Source organism: Palaemon carinicauda, chromosome 7 (assembly GCF_036898095.1).
Source record: "Palaemon carinicauda isolate YSFRI2023 chromosome 7, ASM3689809v2, whole genome shotgun sequence".
Taxonomy (NCBI): domain Eukaryota; kingdom Metazoa; phylum Arthropoda; class Malacostraca; order Decapoda; family Palaemonidae; genus Palaemon; species Palaemon carinicauda.
This window is the reverse complement of record NC_090731.1, coordinates 22,922,305-22,947,621: the sequence shown is the minus strand read 5'-3', so window position 1 is coordinate 22,947,621 and position 25,317 is coordinate 22,922,305. Positions and strand designations below refer to the sequence as shown.

The 25,317-nt window shown below is 44.8% G+C and overlaps 1 protein-coding gene across 3 annotated transcripts in view; it reads left to right on the top strand.

Moving 5' to 3' along the window:
* Positions 1–1,025: 1,025 nt before the first annotated feature.
* Positions 1,026–25,317, top strand: part of LOC137643900 (gastrula zinc finger protein XlCGF57.1-like) — a 37,912-nt gene continuing 13,620 nt past the window's right edge. Inside the window, exons 1-2 of one of the 3 annotated variants that reach the window (XM_068376649.1) lie at positions 1,026–1,148; positions 11,407–11,580. The gene's annotated coding sequence lies outside the window, so the exon portion shown is untranslated. Of the gene's footprint in view, positions 1,193–11,406; positions 11,581–25,317 lie in introns of all 3 variants that reach the window. The other 2 variants (XM_068376648.1, XM_068376650.1) reach the window with 2 other exon arrangements.

The window sequence follows — 25,317 nt, the reverse complement described above, 5'->3', positions numbered from 1 at the left end:
ACGATATGGGACCAGGAAAGCAGCCATCAAAGTTGAAAAGATTGATGGTGATTGTATAAGTTGTGTTTTAGCGGAATTTGAAAGTTCAAAGACTGAGAAAGATTGTATAAGTTGTGTTTTTGCTGAGTTGGAAAGTTAAAAAAAAAAAACAGAATGATTATAAAAGTTGTGTTTTTGCTTAATTTGAAAGTTAAAAAGACTGAGGATAATTCTAGAGGTTGTCATTTGCTGAATTTGAAAGCTCAAAAGACTCAGGATGATTATAGAAGTTGTGTTTTTGCTGAATTTGAAAGTTAAAAAGACTGAGGATGATTGAAAATTAAAAAGACTAAGGATGATATGATTGAAAGTTAAAAAGACTGAGGATGATTGAAAATTAAAAAGACTAAGGATGATTGAAAATTAAAAAGACTGAGGATGATTGAAAGTTAAAAAAACTGTGGATGATTGCAAGTTAAGAAGACTGAGGATGATTGAAAATTAAAAAGACTGAGGATGATTGAAAGTTAAAAAGACTGAGGATGATTGAAAATTAAAAAGACTGAGGACGATTGCAAGTTAAAAAGACTAAGGCTGATTGAAAATTAAAAAGACTGAGGACGATTGAAAATTAAAAAGACTGAGGATGATTGAAAGTTAAAAAGACTGAGGATGATTGAAAATTAAAAAGACTGAGGATGATTGAAAGTTAAAAAGACTGAGGATGATTGAAAATTAAAAAGACTGAGGATGATTGAAAGTTATAAACTGAGGATGATTGAAAGTTAAAAAGACTGAGGACGATTGAAAATTAAAAAGACTGAGGATGATTGAAAGTTAAAAAGACTGAGGATGATTGAAAATTAAAAAGACTGAGGATGATTGAAAGTTAAAAAGACTGAGGATGATTGAAAATTAAAAAGACTGAGGATGATTGAAAGTTATAAACTGAGGATGATTGAAAGTTAAAAAGACTGAGGACGATTGAAAATTAAAAAGACTGAGGATGATTGAAAGTTAAAAAGACTGAGGATGACAGTTGTGTTTTTGTTGAATTTGATGTGAGGTTTTGCCATCTCTTGCAAGAAGAAGAAATTTATTCCGTCAATTAGTGATACACTGGTCGAATTAATTACTGTTTTGAGTTATAAAGTGATTTGTTATTAAAGGTGTTTATTAGATTATTCAACCACGTTTTTTAATTGATTTAAAGGTGATTTTAATATTTACTGAGAAATTGAGTTGAGAGTTGAATTCACATACTGTACTGTGAGGAATCTCAGCTGTTTATACGTGAATGCATTACTGTATTGTCAATTGTATAGTATTTCTGTGCATTGATTTGCTAAAAGCAATTAAATTAAGAGGCTGTAAATTTATTTTCCAGCTGTCCAAAATGTGTCGTAATTAAGTGCTTCCATAGTGCTAGTCAGAATGTTTGACATGTAGGGTAATACATCTTTTATTTTCTATATTAAGTATGCCATTTAGTCTATGATATTTGGACGTAATAAGAGATAATTCGGTATTATTGTACTGTATTACAGGGCAATGTAACCTAGGAAAAAACTGATAATTCCAAGCTACCAGCATTTTTGGGAATATAATCATTAGGCTAGTGGGTAGTGTAAGGTGGGTTAATAAAAAATATATAGGTCAGAAAATGATAGAAATATATAGGAATCATAGTTTCCTGTAGGATATTTTCATATATGTTGTATGTGGTCCTGGGTCCTGGTGGAAAATTATCTTTTGACTTGTGCTATCTTGGGAGTGATGTATGACAGCGGTCACCTGTATGTATTATTATGTCTAACTTAGAATACGGTAGTGTAAGGGGGTCGCAGGGGGCCATTAGCCCCCCTGTTAGGTAATTAGGTAAGGACACGGCTAGTAGGTTAGGGGGTAAAGTATATGTTAGCTAATGTCCACTTTTAATCCACAAGAGAGGAACTGGCCCCTGATATACTGTACAAAGGCTCTGGATCAAGTACGATGAATTGTGGGGTTAGTTTGTCGAATGGCGGACACCAACCAGTCTTAATAGGAGTGAACGTGGGCTTGTCTGGGATATTATACCACTGTTAACTACATACTAACGTATGTAAGGTTAGTTTGGGTTATTGTAAGTTAGACCATATCTCTGATTTATTAGAAAGTTAAACTTCCCTTATTCTGTGCTGCTGTCAATGTTTCAGCCAATTTACAAAGGCTGGCTGCTAAGTTAGGATAAGTAAGATATAGTATACTGTATTTTGCTGACCAGTTTAGGAGTGTATGTATGGTTATGGCCATGTCCCATAACTCCCCTATTTTCATCGCTATCACTATGAATGCTGTTGTCTAAGGGGTGTCTCAGTTGCAGTTAGCCCTCCCTGCTAGATAAGTAGGTCAGGACATGCTTTGTAGGTTAGGTGGGAAAATTTAGGTTATATGGTGTTCTATGCTCTCGGGAGGCTCTGTCCATCATTATACAAAGGCTCCCCAGTTATAGTTAATGAGGCAAAGAATTCTACTCATTTTATAACCAATGACACATAAAATGGTGGACCACAGTGGGAAACCTGGTGATTTTGTCTCCTAGAACTAAAGATTATTACTCTCCCAGGAATGTGTTTGTTTCCCTCAGGACTCTGTAAATTGATGTACTGTAATAGGGATGGATCACCTTACAGAACAAAGAGTTTTGTCTTAAGATTAACTCATCAATCTGACCTAAAAAATTCAGATGCCAGGACCTTAATTGACCCGAGGATTAGACCCCTTCCTGATCACATCCAACTGTACCCAGTAAGCCGTGCAAAACATAAGTACCTTACAGTAAGCTGATACCATTTCCAGTTCTGTTTTTTTCTTTTTTTTTTAAAGTTAGCTGTATATAGTTTGCAGACCTGACAAAGTTATAAACCCAAGGTCACTTTTCTCTGTAGTAATTAATGTTTTAAGTACACTACAGTACTGTGTTAAGTATTCACCCTTAATGCCAGGAAAATATAGCCCTCTTTTCAATATCTTTCTCAAGAAATACTAAGTACTGTACTGAGTATGCGCTTCTTTTTCAACGGAAGGAGGAAATGTTGTGCCTACTTAATTTGTTCTTCCAAGAATAAAAACCCTTAGTTTGTATGAGTGGTACTATTGCCCACTTCCCTTTCAGTAGTTATTTTTTTGGCTACCATCTTGAGTTGGTCTTTTATTGCCCTCTGCCCTGTCTTGACTTTGAAGCTGTTCTGGATTCTAGTACTGTATATATTGACATTACATACAGTAGATATATGTTTGTGGACCATGAAAGATGGATTTATTCCAATACAAAATGCAAACTTTCATCTTTTAATATAGAAGCATAATAATTGTAAACTGGAAACAGCTGTTGAAACATAACGAGATAGTTAGCTAACAAGAAGTGGATGAAATGTCCCATCCACTCATATGTTACAGTTGAGCCACTACTTTTTTGATAAACATCACAGACAGATATAGTGCTGCTGCTCTCTAACTTTGATCATTTTTCCCTTCTTTGCTTTATGTTTGTTTAGTATTAGTATTACTTGGTAACTACAACACCAGTTTGAAAAGCAGGATGCTAAAAGCCCAAGGGCTCCAACAGGGAAAATAACCAGTGAGGAAAGGGAATAAGGAAATAAACTACAAGAGAAGTTCAAGAAGAATGACGACATTAAAATACTGTAATTTTTCATTTATAAACTATAAAAACTTCAAAATAACAGGAGGAAGAGAAATAAGATAGAATAGTGTGTCCGAGTGTACCCTTAAGCAAGAGAACTCTAACCCAAGACAGTGGAAGACCATGGTACAGAGGCTATGGTACTACCCAAGACCAGAGAACAAAGGTTTGATTTTGGAGTGTCCTCTCAGAGCATTTTCAACACGTAACCAAAACAAATTTTTAATATACGGAAGTAAAGTAACTTTGTGAAGGTAAGCCATGCTCTAATTTTATGTCAAGCTTATCCATAGTTAGTTGCTGCTTGTAAGGCACATTCATTTTCCTCAGGTTTCTCTGTGTAGTGGTATTTGGGGTCACCTTCACTGTGAGACAAGTTTTAGAGGAAGAAGATGAAGGCCGGAAAGCATTTTCTTGTGTCTTTGTGGGCAAGACACTTTTCTTGACACCTACGAATCTTTACAGATCTCTTCTTTCATCCTTCGCTTGGTGCGTGCAATATTAAACTTTTCCCCCAAGATCTTTATACCTATGTGTGTATGTATGGGGGAGGAACTCCCGTTATGACTGTTACCGATAATCATGCTTGTGTCAGTCCCACATGATGTAATCTGTGTGCAGTATTTTTTTCTTTAGGTATCTAATGGAATGAGGTATATACAAAATATACATTTTTCAATATTAAACTTACCCGATAATCATGTAGCTGTCAACTCCGTTGCCCGACAGAAATCTAAGGAGGGATACGCCAGCTATCACAATACTAGAAGGGGGTGTACTAACAGCGCCACCTGTGGCCAGGTACTCAAGTACTTCTTGTTGACACCTCCTCAATTATTCCTCTGTCGTGCCTCCGGCTAGACGTTCTGGGATACGCTCATGGTCTTCGAGTTTATTCTCGCTTATTTGGTGATGTATTCTCTTTGATTTACGGCTGTCGCATTACTGGAAACCTTCTGATATTAGCTAGATAGCTTTTATTTAATCAAGTTAACGAATTTTTGCTTGTTTTTTGGATCTCCCTTTGACTTCTCTTGAAAACAAAATGTCTGACATTTCGCAAGCCCCCTCCCATAGACGTTGTAGGTCTTGCAATAGACGTATTCCGAAGGTCTCGGTAGATCCTCACACCGCTTGTTCTGACTGTAGGGACAGACCCTGTCAGTTAGAAAATCGATGTGAGGAATGCGCCGGTCTTTCGGAATTGGATTTTGTCCGACTTTTAAAGTATTCTTCTAAGTTAGAGAGAATTAGAGCTAGGAGGAGTTCTTCTCACTCTTCTTTATTTTCCTCATCTCATGATCCTCTTCCTGATCCTACCCCTGTAGTGGCTACCCCCGATCCTACTGTGTGCCCTCCGCCTGATATGTCAGTGGTTTTACGTGCTATTCAGGCTTTAGGCGACAAGGTAGAGTCAGTGGTAAGTGACCATAAGTCTCTGATGGCCGAAGTGAAAGAGTTGAAGGCCAAGAGTGCAGTGGGTGAAGTTAGTGCCAGTGCTGTGACGAGTGCTAGTGTCGGTGCAGTGCCTTGTACTAGTGTTAGTGCCAGTGTGGTGCGTGGGGATTTTTCTGTGCGAGCCAGTCGTTCTCCCAGTCCGGGACCTCTTGCAAGCTCCCAAGCCCAGGGGAGAAGCAATGTCGAAGGGCATAAGGGTTCGGCAGGCCTTGTTAGGCGCACAGAATCATCCTCAGTGGTTGCGGGCGTGTCTACCACAGACCGTCACTCCCACTTGCAGACGATTGAGCCCGTCTTCCGCTCGTCCGCTGATCTTCTCTCGGGGAAGAATCGTTGGTCTCAGGTCTCTAGACCTCTTAAACGCAGAGTCCAACCCACGAGTGCTCAGCCAGGTTGCAGTCGTTGGCTCAGCTCTGACTCGCCTCAGTCTTCTAGCGATTGTACTCCGCCCAAGAGGAGTAAGGTACAACAGAGCTGCACCGGTGGTGCAACCACTGTTATGGCTTTACCTCAGTCTGCTACTGTCTCTGCTGATCCCAAGTGGTCTATGCTTCAGTCCATGCAAGCTCAGCTTTCGGACCTGATGCGTGAGTGTCGTGCTGAGAGTGCTGCACCTCCTGCACCTGTGGTGCACCTATCTCCTGCACCGGTTCAGCCTGTGCTGCACCCTCCTGCACCGGTGGTGCACCAACCTCCTGCACCCGTTCAGCCTGTGCTGCACCCTCCTGCACCGGTGGTGCACCAACCTCCTGCACCCGTTCAGCCTGTGCTGCACCCGCCTGCACCGGTGGTGCACCAACCTCCTGCACCCGTTCAGCCTTTGCTGCACCCGCCTGCACCGGTGGTGCACCAGCCTCCTGCACCGGTTCAGCCTGTGCTGCACCCGCCTGCACTCGCTGCACCCAGTCGCAGCTCCATCTGCCAGGCGTACGATGTTGAACCTCTTCCACCTGTGAGTCAGTCTGCTCAGCTGCTACACCGAGCTCTACCCGTGCACCCTGATCCTGCTACTCAGACATCTCTGCTTGCTGGAACTTTACCTTGTTCTGCACAGCCTCGATCTATTCACGCTTCACTCATACCACAGGAACAGGAACTTGCTGCACCTCCTCCTTCCACCTCTGTTGTTGTTCCTGCTCGTTCTGACTCTGCGGTTCAGCATTCGTATCCGATCCCGTCGCCTCATTCTGGGGTTGAGATTTCGGATGATGAGGAAGCACACCTTGATCCCTCTTCGGATGTGGACGACTCCAGACTCTCTCCACAGTCTCTTGATTTTCGCAAGGTCTTGGCTCTTCTCAGGGAGGTTTATCCAGACCATTTTGTCTCAGCTATACCCCGCTCTCCACCATCTGAGTTTTCGCTGGGAGTGCAACAAGCTCAGTCTTCCTATACCAAGCTTGTCCTAGCTAGATCCTCCAAGAGGGCTTTTAGGATCCTAGGGGAATGGCTGCAGTCTAAGCAACTTCTTGGCAAGACTTCCTTCATGTTCCCTCCAACGAAGCTCACTTCGAAAGCGAGCGTTTGGTATGCCACAGGGGAAGCACCAGGCTTGGGAATACCTGCCTCTGCCCAGGCTGACTTCTCAAGTCTGGTAGACTCGCCTCGAAGATCTGCTATGAGACGCTCAAAAGTGTGTTGGACCTTTTCGGACTTGGATCACTTGCTTAAAGGAGTGTTTAGAGCGTTTGAAATGTTTAATTTTCTAGACTGGTGCCTGGGGGCCCTCAGCAAGAAAACCTCCCATACGGACAAAGATTCTGCCATGCTGTTAATGTCCTGTATGGATAAGGCCATCAGAGACGGATCGGGCGAGCTAGCGTCCTTATTCGTGTCAGGGGTTTTGAAGAAAAGGGAACAGCTGTGTTCTTTCCTTTCCGCCAGCATTACCCCTTGCCAACGTTCACAACTTCTGTTTGCTCCTCTTTCGAAGTTTATTTTTCCCGAAGAGCTCATTAAAGATTTGTCGGCTGCTTTGATTCAGAAAGACACGCACGATCTTGTGGCTTCTTCGGCTCGTAAGTCTAAGGCTTCCACCTCAGCCCCTAAGACTTACCGCTCTCCAGTGACTGATACTCCTGCGACTAGATTCATACCGCCCTTTCGTGGTAGAGCCCCCAGCCGAGGAAGCTCCCGTCCAGACTCTTACAGAGGCAAGTCCAGGAAAGGATCCAAGCCATCCAAAGGAAAACACTGACTCTCCGATTCTCCAGACGACAGTAGGAGCCAGACTCAAGACCTTCTGGCGAGCTTGGGAGATGAGAGGTGCAGACGCACAGTCTGTCAGTTGGCTGAGGTTCGGTTACAGGATTCCATTCTTCCTTCAACCACCTCTGACCACTTCGCCCATCAACCTCTCTCCCAACTACAAAGAGGAGGACAAGAGGCTAGCTTTGCACCAGGAGGTGTCGCTTCTTGTGCAGAAGAAGGCTGTGGTTGTAGTCCGGGACCATCAATCCCCGGGCTTCTACAACCGCCTCTTTCTTGTGGCCAAGAAGACAGGAGGTTGGAGACCTGTCCTGGACGTCAGCGCTCTCAACGAGTATGTCACCAAGCTGACGTTCACGATGGAGACGACCAAGTCGGTCTTAGCAGCGGTCAGACAGGAGGACTGGATGGTCTCATTGGACTTGAAAGATGCTTATTTTCACGTTCCGATTCATCCAGACTCCCAACCTTTCCTAAGATTCGTTTTCGGAAAGGTCGTCTACCAATTCCAAGCCCTGTGTTTTGGCCTAAGCACAGCTCCTATGGTCTTTACCCTTCTGATGAGGAATGTAGCCAAGTTCCTTCACTTGTCAAACATCAGAGCCTCCCTCTACCTAGACGACTGGCTGTTGAGAGCCTCCTCGAGTCGTCGTTGTCTGGAGAATCTTCATTGGACTTTAGACCTTATCAGAGACCTGGGTCTATTAGTCAATTTGGAAAAATCTCAACTCATTCCCTCACAATCCATCGTGTATCTGGGAATGGAAATTCAGAGTCAGAGTTTTCGGGCTTTTCCATCGGCCCCCAGGATAAGCCAAGCCCTAGAGTGCATCATGAGCATGCTGAAGAGGAACAGTTGCTCAGTGAGACAGTGGATGAGCCTCACAGGGACTCTCTCGTCCCTAGCCCTGTTTGTCGAGCTGGGCAGACTCCACCTCCGCCCTCTTCAATTCCACCTTGCAGCTCATTGGGACAAGAGTTCTACCCTGGAAGCAATCTCTATCCCTATCAACCAAGAGATGAAGACCACTCTCCTGTGGTGGAAGCACAACCTTCTTCTCAGAGAGGGTCTATCCTTGGCCATTCAGACCCCCAATCTTCATCTCTTCTCAGATGCATCGGACTCGGGCTGGGGTGCAACCTTGGACGGAAAGGAATGCTCCGGAATGTGGAACGAGGAACAACGATCTCTCCACATCAACTGCAAGGAACTGCTGGCAGTTCATCTAGCCCTGTTGAACTTCAAGTCCCTCCTGCTAGGCAAAGTGGTGGAGGTGAACTCGGACAACACCACAGCCTTGGCTTACATCTCCAAGCAAGGGGGGACCCATTCGAGGAGCCTTTACGAGATCGCAAGGGACCTCCTCATTTGGTCAAGAAGTCGAAACCTCTCTCTAGTCACGAGGTTCATCCAGGGCAATATGAACGTGTCAGCAGATCGTCTGAGCAGAAGGAATCAGGTCATTCCCACGGAATGGACCCTCCACAAGAGTGTGTGCAACAGACTTTGGACCTTGTGGGGTCAACCTACCATAGATCTGTTTGCCACCTCCATGACCAAGAGACTTCCTCTGTTTTGTTCTCCTGTTCCAGACCCTGCAGCAGTTCATGTGGATGCCTTTCTACTGAACTGGTCCCATCTCGACCTGTACGCATTCCCTCCGTTCAAGATAATCAACAAGGTTCTGCAGAAATTCGTCTCGCACGAAGGGACACGGCTGACGCTGGTTGCTCCCCTTTGGCCTGCAAGAGAATGGTTCACAGAGGTACTACAATGGCTAGTAGACTTCCCCAGGACTCTACCTCTAAGAGTGGACCTTCTACGTCAACCTCACGTAGACAGGTTACATCCAAACCTCCACGCTCTTCAACTGACTGCCTTCAGACTGTCGAAAGATTCGCTAGAGCTCGAGGCTTTTCGAAGGAGGCAGCCAGGGCTATTGCCAGAGCAAGGAGGGTTTCCACTCGTAGGGTCTACCAGTCTAAGTGGGAGGTCTTCCGAAGCTGGTGTAGAGCCAATTCAATATCCTCTACCAATACCTCTGTGACCCAAATAGCTGACTTCCTGCTTCATCTTAGAAATGAGAGATCCCTTTCAGCTCCTACGATTAAGGGATATAGGAGTATGTTGGCCTCAGTTCTCCGCCATAGAGGTTTGGACCTGTCTTCCAACAAGGACCTTCAAGACATTCTTAAGTCTTTTGAGACGTCTAAAGATCGTCGTCTTTCCACTCCAGGCTGGAATTTAGACGTAGTCTTAAGGTTCCTTATGACATCTAGGTTCGAACCTCTCCAGTCAGCTTCATTCAAGGACCTTACCCTCAAGACTCTTTTTCTCGTTTGCCTGGCAACAGCTAAAAGAGTCAGTGAGGTTCATGCCTTCAGCAAGAACATTGGTTTCACGACCGAGTCTGCTACATGTTCTTTCCAGCTTGGATTCCTAGCAAAGAACGAGCTTCCTTCACGTCCTTGGCCTAGATCGTTCGAGATACCTAGCCTTTCCAACATGGTAGGTAACGAACTTGAGAGAGTTCTTTGCCCTGTCAGAGCTCTCAAATATTATCTAAAGAGGTCTAAACCTCTCCGAGGACAGTCAGAAGCCTTATGGTGTGCCATCAAGAAACCCTCGAGACCCATGTCCAAGAATGGGCTTTCGTATTATATAAGGCTTCTGATCAGAGAAGCACATTCTCACTTAAAGGAGGAAGACCTTGCATTGCTGAAGGTAAGGACCCACGAAGTAAGAGCCGTAGCTACTTCGATGGCCTTTAATAAAAACCGTTCTCTGCAGAGTGTAATGGATGCAACCTATTGGAGGAGCAAGTCAGTGTTTGCATCTTTTTATCTGAAAGATGTCCAGTCTCTTTACGAGAACTGCTACACCCTGGGACCATTCGTAGCAGCGAGTGCAGTAGTAGGTGAGGGCTCAGCCACTACATTCCCTTAATCCCATAACCTTTTTAACTTTTCTCTTGAATTCTTTTGTTGTTTTTATGGTTGTTACGGTAGGCTAAGAAGCCTTCCGCATCCTTTTGATTTGGCGGGTGGTCAATTCATTCTTGAGAAGCGCCTGGGTTAAAGGTTGTGTAGAGGTCCTTTAGTAGGGGTTGCAACCCTATATACTTTAGCACCTTGGGTTGATTCAGCCTCCAAGAGGAACGCTGCGCTCAGTAAGGAAGACGAACTTAAAAAAGAGGCAGAGTAACGGTTCAATTCGACTTCCTTACCAGGTACTTATTATTTCATTTGTTATTAGAGATAACTGTTATATGAAATGTGGGGATACTTGGCTATCCTTTAATCTTGTTCACTGGTTTTCACCCACCCCCCTGGGTGCGAATCAGCTACATGATTATCGGGTAAGTTTAATATTGAAAAATGTTATTTTCATTAGTAAAATAAATTTTTGAATATACTTACCCGATAATCATGATTTAATTGACCCTCCCTTCCTCCCCATAAAGAACCAGTGGGATCGAGGAATAATTGAGGAGGTGTCAACAAGAAGTACTTGAGTACCTGGCCACAGGTGGCGCTGTTAGTACACCCCCTTCTAGTATTGTGATAGCTGGCGTATCCCTCCTTAGATTTCTGTCGGGCAACGGAGTTGACAGCTACATGATTATCGGGTAAGTATATTCAAAAATTTATTTTACTAATGAAAATAACATAACTATATATCAATGGAAAGGAAACTTATTCTGCTATAAGATCAGAAAGCTTTAAATCTGAACTCTGATAGTTTTTATGCTAAGGTGAGTTAAGGAGAGGTCTCAAAAATGGTTTGGAACTTATATTATGAATTTGTTTGTACCATGGACTTAGATTCAAAGAGCTAAGTACATATTTTTTTTTTTCTTTTTATTACAAAGCACCTCAAAGTTCTTATTGTAAGGTTCTATCAGCATTACATAGATGAAGCAATTTCAAGACATAAGTCATGATCACTTAGCTAATGAAGTTAAGGTTGCTTAAGTTTGTAGATTTAATGTAGTTGTGTTTTGTCCAACAGTTGAATGTGTTTTTTTTTTATTTGTATCTGGATTAATTATTTTGTTTCTATTCTATCGCAGATGCATTACTTGTAGCTGTTGTTGCCATCAAATATATGCCATATGTACTAGAAGCACAACTGTTTTGAGGTTTGGAGTTCTAACCAGATGTCGAAAGTGAACAAGATCTTTGGGACTTGTAAATTCATTCCATAAAACATGTGCCATGATTATTACATTAAGATAATATATCAAGTGAGTATATCAAAGTTGATACTTTATTCGTAGATGATATGTTCATTTACAATTTCCAGTAAGTTCTGAATGATTTCAGGAACTATAAAAAATAGATCTACTTCATGACAAACAATTTCATCCATTTTGCATTTACAATTTTCCATTATTCATTGACTTGTATCCCAAAGTCTTTTTATAATATTTGTTTTTTCCCTTAATTTGGAATTTGTTTCAGGAACTGTTAACTAGCACAAGGTGGTTTGCTGGTTAGTTTTAAATGCTTTTCCCAGTAACCATTTGGTCTTTTTTTCTTAATATTTCTTGAAGAGTTAAGTGTAGGTAAAGGTTTAGTATACAGTAAAGAGTCTTACAGTAATTACATTTTGTTTAAATTAGGAAAAAGTCTCTCATTTCTGCTCAAAGCCTTTATTTGTTTGTGACAAACTCATCAATTATATGAAGCCTTATTTGCACTGTCAAATAACCTCATAAGTAAAAATAAACTTCATCGCTAGAAACAATTTCTTGATCTTGAGAAAGCATTTCTGATGATCATCTTAATTTGTTGGACAAAAAATTGCAGTCTGTTACATTTCTTATTCCTGATCTTGAAATTAATCTCTGGCACCATCATTCAGTTAGTTCTTTATGCATGTTGCATAAATTTTTTCAGAAAACTGACCCATCCTTTGCATTCCGATCTTCCCAGACTAAACCATCCTGTGCATAGCATTAAGTACTTGTATGAAGTTAATTGTAACAGTCTTGCCTTCTCGATCTTAAGGTTCAACACTATACAGTATTTAGAAGTTTTATTCATAATCTTACAGTTGAATCAGTGGAATTTCAAATCTTCAAACTTGTAGCAAATGTTTTTATGTTGAACAGGTTGACATAAGTCTCTCTTCATAGTTATATATGACATCTATTTTAACGTTGTTACTGATCCTAATATGTTTTATAGATTTTATTAATTACATATAAATATAGTTTATTTCCTTATTGCCTTTCCTTTCCGGGCTACGTTCCCTGTTGGGGCTCTAGAGCTTTTAGCATCCTGCTTTTCCAACTGGAGTTTAAGTTTAGCTAGTAATGATGATAATCATCAGCATGTAGTAACTTTTCTCATTCTTTTCCATCTCTTAATTTAGGTAACTAAGAGCTAGAATTCTCTCTAATGTGTTTTGACACTGAGTTATTTGATGTTTTCTTCAATTTCTCTTAATTTGATTCATTTTCATTATTTTTATATCCAATTCTTTTTTCATACTTTTCACCCAAAAAGTTTTTGAATATTCACCAGTCACTTGAGGTTGTGTCTTGCCTTGCTGAGTGTATGCTTCCTTTTTACGTTGTACTAATTTTATTTGTAATTTCTTCTTGTGTATACAAATCTTTTGACCTTTAAAATAGGGAATGTCCTAACTGGACCAGTAACAGCTGTTGAATTTGTTAACAAGGCAGTTGACGACAGGTGGTGAGTGTGGATGAGTAGCACCTCCCACTCGCTTGTCAAGGTCTCTTCACGAGGGAAAGGATAGACAGCGCAACTGGTTTATGTCTAATTGGAGGTCAATCCACACACTGTGCCGTTTGCAAGGGCATGATTGTTCGCAATCATCCCCATGTGTTAAGCGTAAATTGTAGACTACAGTATATTTCAGTGGCCAGCCTTTGTTTTGAAGAGAAAAAGGAAGGTTAAGTACTCTTCGTCATCATCCTTAGCAACATCCACGTTGGTGCCGAAGAAGCCCTACAGCGCTTCTTTCACCATCAAGCTACAGGCCACTGAAATTACAGCATATATGGCAATTGTTTGGTCCTTGGAAAGTGCATGTCAGAAGCCAGAAAAATTTTTGATCTACATTGGATGGGTTTTTCAGGTTTTGGACAAAGGAGATAGATGTATTCCAGGAAGAGAAATTATTTCATTGGTCTTGCAAGGGTAATGAGGTTGAGAAATGTTGTTGCTTTTGTGCCTGTATTTTCATTCAGGAAGTCAAGGGGTTATCATTCTACCACTCTTGTGATATGCTTGGATCATTTATATAAAAATTGAATTTTTCAATTAAAATGAAATTTTTGATGGAAGCCTGTCAGTTTATAGTTTATAAAGTGACCCACCCCTCTTTGCCCTGCATTTTTACCTTGGTCCAAAGAATACCTTCCCTGGCAGATGGGAGGATTTTTTTTTTTTCTATTTGTGGGTGGTGTGACCATATATCAGAAGGATCTGCCGAATAGGCATTATGTGTAGTGATTGGGTTTTGTTTGAAAAATTAATTATATTTTGTAAAGATTTGATTACTGTATTTCTTTGAATTTCACCTGAGGATCATATGGCTTTCTACTGGATACTAGCTTAATGTCAACATTTATCCTGAAATTTGAAATTTTCTGTTTTCCCTCTCTTCAATAGCCTTAGCCCCCAGGTAACGTATTGTGCATATAGGCTATGATGGTCTTGAGATTGATGTCATAAAAGTTTGTGGCAGGCATAACCACTTTTATTTATGTTCCATCTATCAGAATCCAGACTTGGATGAGTCTATATTCTATTTTCTTCTTACCACTATGTTATCATTATTATTATTATTATTATTATTATTATTACTTGCTAAGCTACAACCCTAATTGGAAAAGCAGGATGCTATAAGCCCAGGGGCTCCAACAGGGAAAATAGGAAAGGAAACAAAGAAAAATAAGATATTTTAAGATGAGCAATGAAATACTGTAAAAATAAATTTGTTCCGTAACCGAAATACAAACCACGCTATTTACATAGGGTTTACCTTTCGGCGTAGCTGAAATGGCGAGCCATTAGAATTTAACGAGGGTGTATTACTCCCGCGCCAGTTAGCAAGGGGGTAGGGGAGTAGTAGCTAGCTACCCCTCTCCCCCTCACACACCGGTGAACTGCTTCACTTCACTTTTGGCTCGGACAATGAACAGACGTCTCTGTCCCGTCCTCGCATGGCAGCCATTAATGTTTTGTCTTACTTAATTACTTACTTTTCTTATACTTAATATATATGTAAACATTCTTATGTTTATGTATATATTTGAGTATAGAAATACAGTAAGTTTCCTTTTCAGTGTTTGTGCTGTGTGTGTGTAGGAAGTCCACTCATTGTACGACAACTTCTCCGTGTGGTCTCAGGCCACCACGGTGACTTTTCATGGGTCGCGATCTCTCCCTTGGTCCTTCGGTCTCCCTTCGGCGGGCACCGTGGGGAATCGTCATCGCTGGACTTATTTATTTATCTGTTTCTCCGCTGTTCCTCCTTCTCTACGGGAACTTGGTCTTTCAGCGTAGGGAACTTGGGAGTTTAGTTTGACTACGGTCTCTCTCTCTCTCCTTGAGGTCGTTCACCCTTTTATTACTACTACGTATTACGGTAGCTTCCTTCCCGTTGCGGGATGAGTTGCTACTCCGTTTATTTTGTCTCAATTATTTTTTAATTAAATCTAATTGTATTTGTTAACTTTTCAGCTCTGTGTAGAACGCTTCCCTTCGGGGCTCATTCGTTCTTACTATTAGTGAACATTCTTAGATGAATTACATATTTATAATTGTTATAATTCTGTTTGTTACAGTTCTCCGCCTTCCCCCCCTTCCCGTGAGTGTCGGTGGGGGAGGAGGGCACATTCCTGTGCGTAATTCTTATGTTCTTTTCCCGCAGGGGTTTCCTCTTCGGAGTTTCCCCGGGGGCATTGATGTTAACTAATTGTTTTATTTTCACAGTTAACGATCTAGTTTTTCGTTTGCCCAATGTGCCAACGAAGCAGAGCTGTCCTGTTGGGGCCTGGGGAGTCTGCTGTTGCCGCCTCCTCTACGACTTCATTATGGGCGTGTTCCCTTCTCCTAGAAGTTCTCCCGTGACAACTGTCAGCTCCTTAGTTCATTTAGAACGCTCAGGAGGTTCGCCTTCTTGGGTGGGTAACTTCCCTTCTGAGGGAGGTTCCCTTCCCAGGTATGAGTTTTTTCCCCTTCAGGGGGGCCAACTTCTCTTACCTTATATTTTCTGGTCCTCGGGCGGTTATGCTCTTGGTGCTGAGCGACCGCTTTTGTAACCATGCTCAAGGGGCTGAGCGGTTGCAAGGCCGGACCATGGTGTTCGTGCGATTATGTTCTTGGTGCTGAGCAGTCGCACTTGCAGCTACGCTCAAGGGGCTGAGCGGCTGCAGGAGCTCCTCATCGGAGGTTGCTCTTTATGGTCAGCTTGCTGATCCAACGGTCCTAGGGATCTTCTTCAGTTCTTCCTGTCTCTTCTACGAAGTGTTTACCTCTCTTGTTCGCGAGAGAGGACACTCATAGAGACTCCTCTTCGGAGGACTCACCTGCTGTTGTTACTGAAGGCTCAGTTTCTCCCTCCGAATATCCTTCGAGGGGGCAGCTGAGTCCAACGGTCTCTCCTGCGAGTGTCTCTCCCCCTCGGGGGAGTTCACTAACAGAGACTCCTCTTCGGAGGACTGATGATGGTGCTCCTGTCCGTGGTCGTCTTCATTTTCAGCCGCAGAGGATCCTCCTCGACGAGAACAGACCGTTGCAGCTGCTTCGGTTCTCCTGCCAGATCTTCTTGTCTTCCTTCTCCGTTCCTGGACGCAGAAGCGTTGTGGGCGCCGCTCCTCCCCGTTTTCCAAACGGGCACCGGTCCCTTCGGGGCAAAGGGCTTATCTCACGGTGTGAGTAAGTTCTTTTTGTGCCAGGTTTTACCTGTGCACCTCGTTCTCCTGCACGCTCGCGCACAGTAGTTCGCAAATGCTCTCCTGCTGTGGACCAGACTTCTGCTGAATCAACACTCCAGCGACCTCCTGTAGCTGAGTCTCGCCGTAGATCTCCTGATCGCCAACTCTTCTGAGACCTTCTGTGCGGCTACGCGCCATGTGCACCTACGGTCTCCTGAACGCCCATGATCGCCTGCTCGCCGGCGCACATCTGATCGCCCTTTTCTGATGTGCGTAATGTGCGCTAACGTTCGCCCTCGTGCCCACGATCTCCGGATCTGGGTGCAGGCAGGGAGATTATTTCTTCACTGAACTCCACGTTCACCTGCTCCCCAGTGCGCATCTGCGCCCACGCGCCCACGATCTTCGGTTCTGGGCGCAGGCAAGTAATTTATTCCTTCACCTCCTCGCCGATGATCTCTCTGGTTCTGCACCCTCGCCGATATCGTCTGGCCGCACATATCTTCTGGCCACGCAACTACGCTCCTACGATCTCCTGGTTCCTGCCTCGTCACACGCAGTTCAAGAAGTTCCTACGCTAGCGCACAGGCGCTCACAAGTTCTTTTGGACTCGCAGCGCCCTTCTGAAGTTTCGCGGCAAACGCGCCCACGCTCGGTTCCAGTTCCAGCGCGCCAACGCGCCAGCACGCTTCCACTTCACACCGCGCCGCCCCGAAGACACCTCACAGGCTCCCCTGGGCTCTCCTTACGTGCCAGCGATCTCCTACGCGCCTGCGCGCAAGCGTTTTCAACGCGCCAACGCTTCAATCGTCTTAGGTTTCCTACGCGCCCACGCGTTAACTCTCCTGTACGCGATCGGTCGCTACGCATTACCGCTCGCCATCACTTGGCAACGCGCCATCGCGCCATCGCGCCTTCGCCCGCCTACGCACCTTCGCCCGCCTACGAGCCATCGCTCGTCAGCACGCCATCGCCCGCCTACGCGCTATCAGTCTCCCGGCCTCCTGTGCTCGCCCTTACGACCGCGCGAGCGCCCATGTTCGCCCGCGCGCGAACCAACGGTTTTCCATCGCGCGAGAGTCAGCGCGATTCCCGCCAGTAAGCCATCGCTCACCAACGCGCCATCGCTCGCCTACGCACCATCGCTCGCCTACGCACCATCGCTCGCCTTCGCACCATCGGATTCCGACCGCCAGCGCTCGCCCCCACCTGCGCGCCCTCGCGCATTTTCGACTGCGAGCTCTCGCGCCCACGTGCCTGCACTCCCGCGCGCGGGCGCACCTACGTTCGCCCACGCGCGAACCAACGATTTACCTTCGCGCGAGCGCCAGGGCGATTTCGACCGCGATTCCCGTCGGGTTTTCGCAACACGGACAACCTGGAGCGCGTCCTTCCAGATCACGATCTTCACCCCGTAAACGCAGAGCGTGGCACTTGCAAGAGCAGGAAGAATCTTCAGAGAGGTCTGGACAACATTCTTCTCCTTCTTTTCAGAACCTGGTTTAGCCCTTCCTCTCCACCATTCTGTGGAAGGGGCTTACCAGGGAGTTTTTCTCTCAAGAAATTCTCCACCCGGCAGGTGACTTTCTCGTTTTCGGAGATCTTAAGCCAGGAGAAAGCCCCAAAGTGTGTCATGCGGGCCACTTCGTAGCTGGTCGTCCGGCTTGTATCTCTGGGCATCCTGTTGGGATCCGAGAATTTGTCCAAGGAGAGCTCCAGGAAGGCCATGGAAACTTTCCTCCTCTCGGACACGAACACCATCGCTACCCGGCCCACCAAGTTTCGAACTTGCGGTCAAACTCGATGTTGAAGCATTGAGATGCAGTGACCGAGATGTTCCTCTCGGAAGTCCCAACCATGGATGTCGGCAAGCTCAGTCACTCTTCCACCCTTGGAAAGACCTTGGTTTGAGCCCAAGGACGGGGAACGTACAGCTGAGAGGTGGAGAAAGTCGAATCACGATTCGCTCCTCCAAAGGCGCTTACATCCAGACCCTACAAGCCTCCAGCGCCTCAACAACAACAACCTCGTCAGCCTAGGACATCGGAACCGGCCCCCGGCAGCTAAGACAAGGTGTCTAAACAGCACCCCCCTCCTGTCAGAGACAAGAAGGGCGGAAGTCCTCCTGGTGAGGCAATAATCCTGAGGGAGCGGCCGAGGCCGCAAACGCTAGGATTGGCAACCCCCCTGCATGGTCCCCTGTAGGGGGATGCCTAAGGTTGCGCGCTTAGGTGGCAACAACTCTGGGCCGATTCCTGCACGATCTCCGTGATCAGCCAAGGATATCGCGTCCCGTTCTTTACATCTCTACCTCCATTGACAGCGAATCCAGCGTCGCCGAGCTCCTATCCCATGGGTTCGGCAAAGGGTCTAGCCCTTCGGGCAGGAATCGAGACTATGCTCTAGAAGTATGCTCTCCATAAGGTCATCGACGGCTCCCCCCCCCCCGGCTTCTTCAGTCGACTCTTTCTTGTAAGAAAGCGTCGGAAGACTAGAAACCTGTCTCGACCTCTCAGCCCTAAACAAGTTTGTCGAACAAACTTCGTTCAGCGTGGAACAGCAGAGTCAATCAGGCTTGTAGTGAGACCACAAGACTTCATGTGCACACTAGTCCGTCTTCCAGGAAGTACTTGAAATTCAGCCTAGACAACAAGTTATACCAGTTCAAGGTGCTGCGTTTCGATCTCTCCACAGCACCTCAGGTGCCCACCTGAATGTTCACCCTGTTATCTTCATGGCCACACAGGAGCGGTATCCGTCTCCTTTGCTTTCTGGATGACTGACTAACCCAGGCAGTTTCAGGATCGACCCTTCTTCGACACCGAGACGAGCTTCTGGGACTTTGCCAAGATCTAAGGGTCATGGTAATTCTCAAGAAGTCTTCTCTGCTTCCATCTCAACAACTGGTATATCTAGGCGTGATTGCGGGCGAACCCGCCAATCCAGATATTGAGAGTAGCCTGGGCTGTGTCCTTTTCAAGTTGGGTGCTCTGAAAGAGAACAGACTATTAGCGAGGAATATTTGTGCCAAAGAAAAAGTGGAGAAGTCCAAGGACTTCGTAGGCACGAAGTGAAAGGCATGCGGGAAGTCCAGAGGACTGGGGCCTTAAAATAATAATATGATTAAAATAAACAATCAAAATTTATTATAACTCCCCACAAGTCTGTATTAATGTAAATGCACTCACCGAGTCAGATGTTAGAGTGGAGGTCATTTTGTAGCCGACTACACAATTATCCGGATGCCAAACAGCTAGGTCATCCACTTGAACAGAACAGTGAGCGTGCGAACGACATACATCATGGCCGCAGGGTTGTTGGAGGACAGCGGCACATGCCGTCAACAGTGGAGTCCGACATCTTGAGGTAAATCCAGAAAAAAACAGCGAAATTCACACACTAAGGCAAAATAAGGCTTAAATAGCGCGTGCTATAAAAGGAGAGACGTCACTGGCGTGGGATTGCTAGTATTAGTAGGATGTTGAACGGCACCTCGCTGTTCGGGGATATTGACAGGAGATATCTAAATGGTGCAAAGCCTCTGGTTGTGATTAATTCACGCCCCAGTAGTATACCGACACCTTATTAAGGTAAGCGAGCTGGGTTCAACCTAGCATTCCTATACAAATTTTTCTCTGGTAAATTTATAGCAGTTTTTACCTTAGAAATGATGTAAAAGGAGCTATTTCACTGGGCGGCACGGGTCGGAGCCCACAAATAGATTTTTCCTACGTCAAAATCCCTTATCTAGGCGTGATTTTAGACTCCAATCTCCAAGCCTTCCCATCAGATGACAGGATAGCAAGGCTGAGGAAAGTCGCAGAACCTTTCCTCAGACGAGGAGAGCTTCCAGCCCAACCTTGGTTACGCCTCCTAGGTCACTTTTCCTCCTTGGCCAGGCTAGTTCCAACGGCCGCCTCAGGATGAGATCCCTGCTTTGGCGGCCTAAGTCCCGGTGGAATCAAGACAACGATTCCCCGAACATTCTGGTCCCTTTTGGGACCTGCAGTGGTAGTTGGCCTACGGGAACCTTTATAAGGGAATGGATCTTCTCGTCCTTCCCCCGCATTTGATGCTGTTCTTGGACTCGTCAAAACAATGGGGGGGGGGGGGGGCACGTTCTGAATCAGGCTTATGGTCGGAACCAGAAGGGTCTTTTTACTGGCCAGGCAGTACTACGTTGGATCCTTTCTCTGGTTACGGTTCATTTTCCCTTTGCCTACACACACACACTGAATAGTCTGGTCTATTCATTACATAATCTCCTCTATCCTCATACACCTGACAACACTGACATAACCAAACAATTCTTCTTCACCCAAGGGGCTACTGCATTGTAATTGTTCAGTGGCCACTTTCCTCTTGGTAAGGGTAGAAGAAACTCTTTAGCTATGGTAAGCAGCTCTTCTTGGAGAAGGACACTCCAAAATCAAACCATTGTTCTCTAGTCTTGGGTAGTGCCATAACCTATGTACCATGGTCTTCCACTGCCTTGGTTTAGAGTTCTCTTGCTTGAGGGTACACTCGAGCACACTCTTCTGTCTTATTTCTTTTCCTATTGTTTTGTTAAAGTTTTTATAGTTTATTTAGGAAATATTTATTTTAATGTTGTTACTCTTCCTGAAATATTTTATTTTCCTTTTTTCCTTTCGTCACTGAGCTATTTTCCCTGTTGGGGCCTCTGGGCTTATAGCATCCTGCTTTTCCAACTAGGGTTGTAGCTTAGCAAGTAATAATAATAATAATAATAATAGGAATGAAGGCGTATTCTGGCCCTTCAACACCTCCAACAGACCCTGGCGAGTCACTCCGTGAACGTCAACTTTGTCATCTTGCAGTAGAGGTACTGAGATGAACCGAAGTCCACTCAATACCCTATCGGCTCGCTTCATTCCGGACAAAGGAATGTGCTCTCCGTCAGTCTGAGCAGGGCCTCACAGATAGAGAGTACCGAGTGGTCTTCCCCCCCCCCTCCCCCGGTAGCCAACAAGTCCTGACCTTGTGGACCTGTTTGCGACAGCCTTGAATTTTCAAGCTGCCGCTGTACTACTCCCAGTCCCAGACCCCAAGGCACTCTGGTAAGATGCCTTCCTACACGGTGGGACAACATCGACGTCAACGTCTTCCCACCGTTCTGTCTGTTGAGAAGGGGGCTCAACAAGACCAGACTATCGGTCAACCTGTCGATGACTCTGATAGCTCCGCTGCGGCGTCATGCAGAGTGGTTCCCGGACCTTCTGCATCTCCTGACGGAACTCCTGAGAGATCGTCTCCCACGACACGAGCTACTCAAACAACCACACTGCAACATCTACCACAAGCCATAGCATCGCTTCGGCTTCACGCCTGGAGACCATCCAGCATCTCCTCACAGAGAAAGGCGTTCCCCAACAAGTTGTGGAGCGGATGTCTCGACACCTGCGGAAGTCATCCGCAGGGGTCTACCAGGCGAAGTGAGAGTCTTCTGTGGTTGATGTCGTGGGAGCGGTACCTCTCCCCTTGATGCCACTATTCCAGCATAGCGGAGTTATTGTATATCGGTGGGAGGAAATGCACCTTTCTCTCTCGGCGGTGGAAGCCTATCGCTCAGCCTTAAGCCTGGCCTTCAGGCTGAAAGGAATAGACATTTCCTCCTCGCTGGATCTTTCTTCGCTCATACGAAACTACAAACTTACCTGCCCCCAGTCGGAAGTGAGACCTCCTCCATGGAACATGGTTCGGGCTCTTAGGGCTCTTAAGAGATCTCCTTGCGAACCATTACGCCAGGCTTCTGATCGTCACCGGTCTTGGAAGACGGTGCTCCTGCTCGCTCTGGCCTCGGCCATTCAAGAGGATAGGTGGAGGTAACGTTCAGGTTCGTCCCGGAGTTGGTTACTAGACTCAAAATCTGGGAATCCCGGACCTTCGGTCGACTCCTCCAGGATTTCGAGTCTCCGTTCTGTAACAGATGACCCAGACCTTCTCCAACTATGCCCAGTAAGGAGTCGGAGGGGTTACCTTAAAGAACAGCTGCAGTTCGTCCTCACGTGCAAGCCCTGTTTGCGAGCATAAGGAGGACGGAGAGGAGGGTCATCAAGAATGCCTTTTCAGCCTGGACTCAAAGGGTCATCCATCACGCCCTGAATCCAGATCCTCCTCCGTCACGTCGCCTTAGAGCACACGATGTCAGAGGCATCGCAGCGTCCCTGGCCTTCGAGAGAAACTACTCTGTGACGCAGGTGCTACAAGCTGGAGTCTGGAAGCGTCTAACGACCTTCACAGCCCACTACCTGCAGGACGTGACCCACAGGAGCCTCGATATGTTTTCTATCGGCCCTGTGGTGGCTACACAACAGCTGGTCTAACCTCAGGCTCCTTTATGGACAGGTAGCAGAAGGTTGAGGGCATTGTTATCCGGTTTTAGACTGCATGAATGAAAGAAGTATGTCTGGGTTACTTCTTTCTTCATCCTCCCCTCTCTTGGGGAAAGCAATATCCTGGGTTCTCTGTATAGCTGACCTCAAACCTCTGCAGGTAAACCATGCTTCCTTGTGTTCCTAGTATTAAGTTAATACTGTCGCGTCCCCCATACCCTGACGAGGTGGTATTTGGAACGTCTTAGCCTAGAATTCCAGCTAAAGGACTTCAGGTCGACTTCCTAGGACAAGTCACACTTCTTCCCTCCACACACAAGCTTATGTAGGCCGCACGTTTCTTGCGTAGCAAGAAACTTGCGAGGTGCAGGGACTCTTTTTCTCGAGTGCTGCTCACTCGGATTCTGAGTCCCCGGGTAAGCCAAAGCCAGTAAGGCTGGGGACTTTCCACCCTTCCTAAGGGTAAGTCACCCTATGTAAATAGCGTGGTTTTTATTTCGGTTACGGAACAAATGACAAATTCGGAGATAATTTGTATTTTTCCTAACCATACAAACCTTAGCTATTTACACATATTTGCCCGCCAGCCCTGTCCCCCAAGGCAAGTCCTACCTCTAAGTAAAGTGAAGCAGTTCACCGGTGTGTGAGGGGGGGGAGGGGTAGCTAGCTACCACTCCCCTACCCCCTTGCTAACTAGCGCGGGGGTAATACACCCTCGTTAAATTCTAATGGCTCGCCATTTCAGCTACGCTAAAAGGTAAACCCTATGTAAATAGCTAAGGTTTGTATGGTTAGGTAAAATACAAATTATCTTCGAATTTGTCATATATCCTATATAAACTATAAAAACTTTAACAAAATTAGAGGAAGAGAAATAAGATAGAATAGTGTTCCCGAGTGTACTCTCAAGCAAGAGAACACTAACCCAAGACAGTGGAAGACCATGGTACAGAGGCTATGGCACTATCCAAGATAAGAGAACAATGGTTTGATTTTGGAGTGCCCTTTTCCTAGAAGAGCTGCTTACCATAGCTAAAGAGTCTCTTCTACCCTTACAAAGAGAAAAGTGGCCACTGAACAATTACAGTGCAGTAAGAAGAATTGTTTGGTAATCTGCGTTGTCAGGTGTATGAGGACAGAAGAGGATGTGTAAGGAATAGGACAGACTATTCGGTGTATGTGTTGGGCAAAGGGAAAATGTACCGTAACCAGAGAGAAGGACCCAATATATACTATTGTCTGTCCAGTCAAAAGACTCCATAACTCTAGCAGTAGTATCTCAACGGGTGGCTGGTGCCCTAGCCAACCTACTACCTTTGGCTAAGATACAAGATGATAGAGAAGCATCTTTAGTACGTCTTGATTATGTCAATGATCACCATAGGAAGTGGTTAAATTCTGCTTAAGAGCCTTGGATTTTGCCCCTGAACCAGAATATAAGCAAATCTTAAGTGAGAGTACTCACACATTTGGTAACTGCTTATGTTAAAATAACTAAGGTTGGTCCTCCAATTGGGACGTCTAATCATGCCTTAGTTTCAATATTCATTTATGTTTATGACTGAGCACCCTGTCTCTGATGTGTTTTGTTCATATAAGATACTGTACTGTATATATAAAATCATCTCAAGATGATTGGGATTACCTTTTGAGTGATCTTCTGCATTTGATTTGGTCATAATTGTAGAAGGGTTGAGCCTGTTGTTCTCTTGAATGAGAATCCGATCATCATAATTGTATGGCATATCCCTTCTCGTGTGTTAGAATAGGGAGAGAAACAAACCCTGATTCAGTGATGATTGTAGATGCAATGATTTAGAGATATAGAAGGCTTATCATCATTGTAAGGGTAACAGATCAGATTTTATTTTGAATAACTATACTGTACTCTGCTAAAAGCTGTAACTCAGAGAGTTTATGCTTCAACAGAAAAGGAATGCAGTTTGACCATTAAAAAAACCTCTATGGTACTAACTTTAAACATAAATGGTGGGCTACTCTTACATCTGTACTCTTTGGTGTAGACTTAAACAGTCCCACCTTTATTTAAACCAGATAGTTTAGTTTCCTAGTGTCCAAAGAAGGTAACCCTTTTGGCTGGTGCATTTAACAGTAAGCAGAGTACTCTACTGTAATGAGAAACTGGATCTTCCTCATACATGTACATGTTTTCGTGATGCTGAACCAACTAATTTAGCTTTTCAGTCCTGTGCAATTATAACACCTTGATGCTTATGAAGCTGTAGACCCATTTGGTATTTTTCTATAGGTTTTTTTTTTTTTTATAAAGACCGCAGATTTATTAGCTCCTACTTAATCTGTCAATTTTTGCAAGTTAGCAAGACCGATGCTCTTTTTGCACTTGAAAAATTAGTAATGTTACTCCATTAGGTACAAGTGTTTCTGGTAGCTCTAGCCATGCTGATTACTGCTCAATTTTTATAACTCCCATACTGTATTATCTAAAAAAAATTTTAACATCTTTTGCAAAATGTCTGAATAGGTTTGCTGAAGGTAATTCCAATTTAGCTTTTGCAAGGGCTTTGGAGCATATGATGTATCTATTAATTTCCAGTGATGTACAGAATTCCTGTTGGAGGAGTCTCTTTGTTTGGCTGTAGGTGTTTCCTGGGAAATAAAGGTCCCAAACATTTTATTTTCGTTGATGGTTCCCATGATGGCTGGGGCATGACCATGGATGATCTTCACTTGT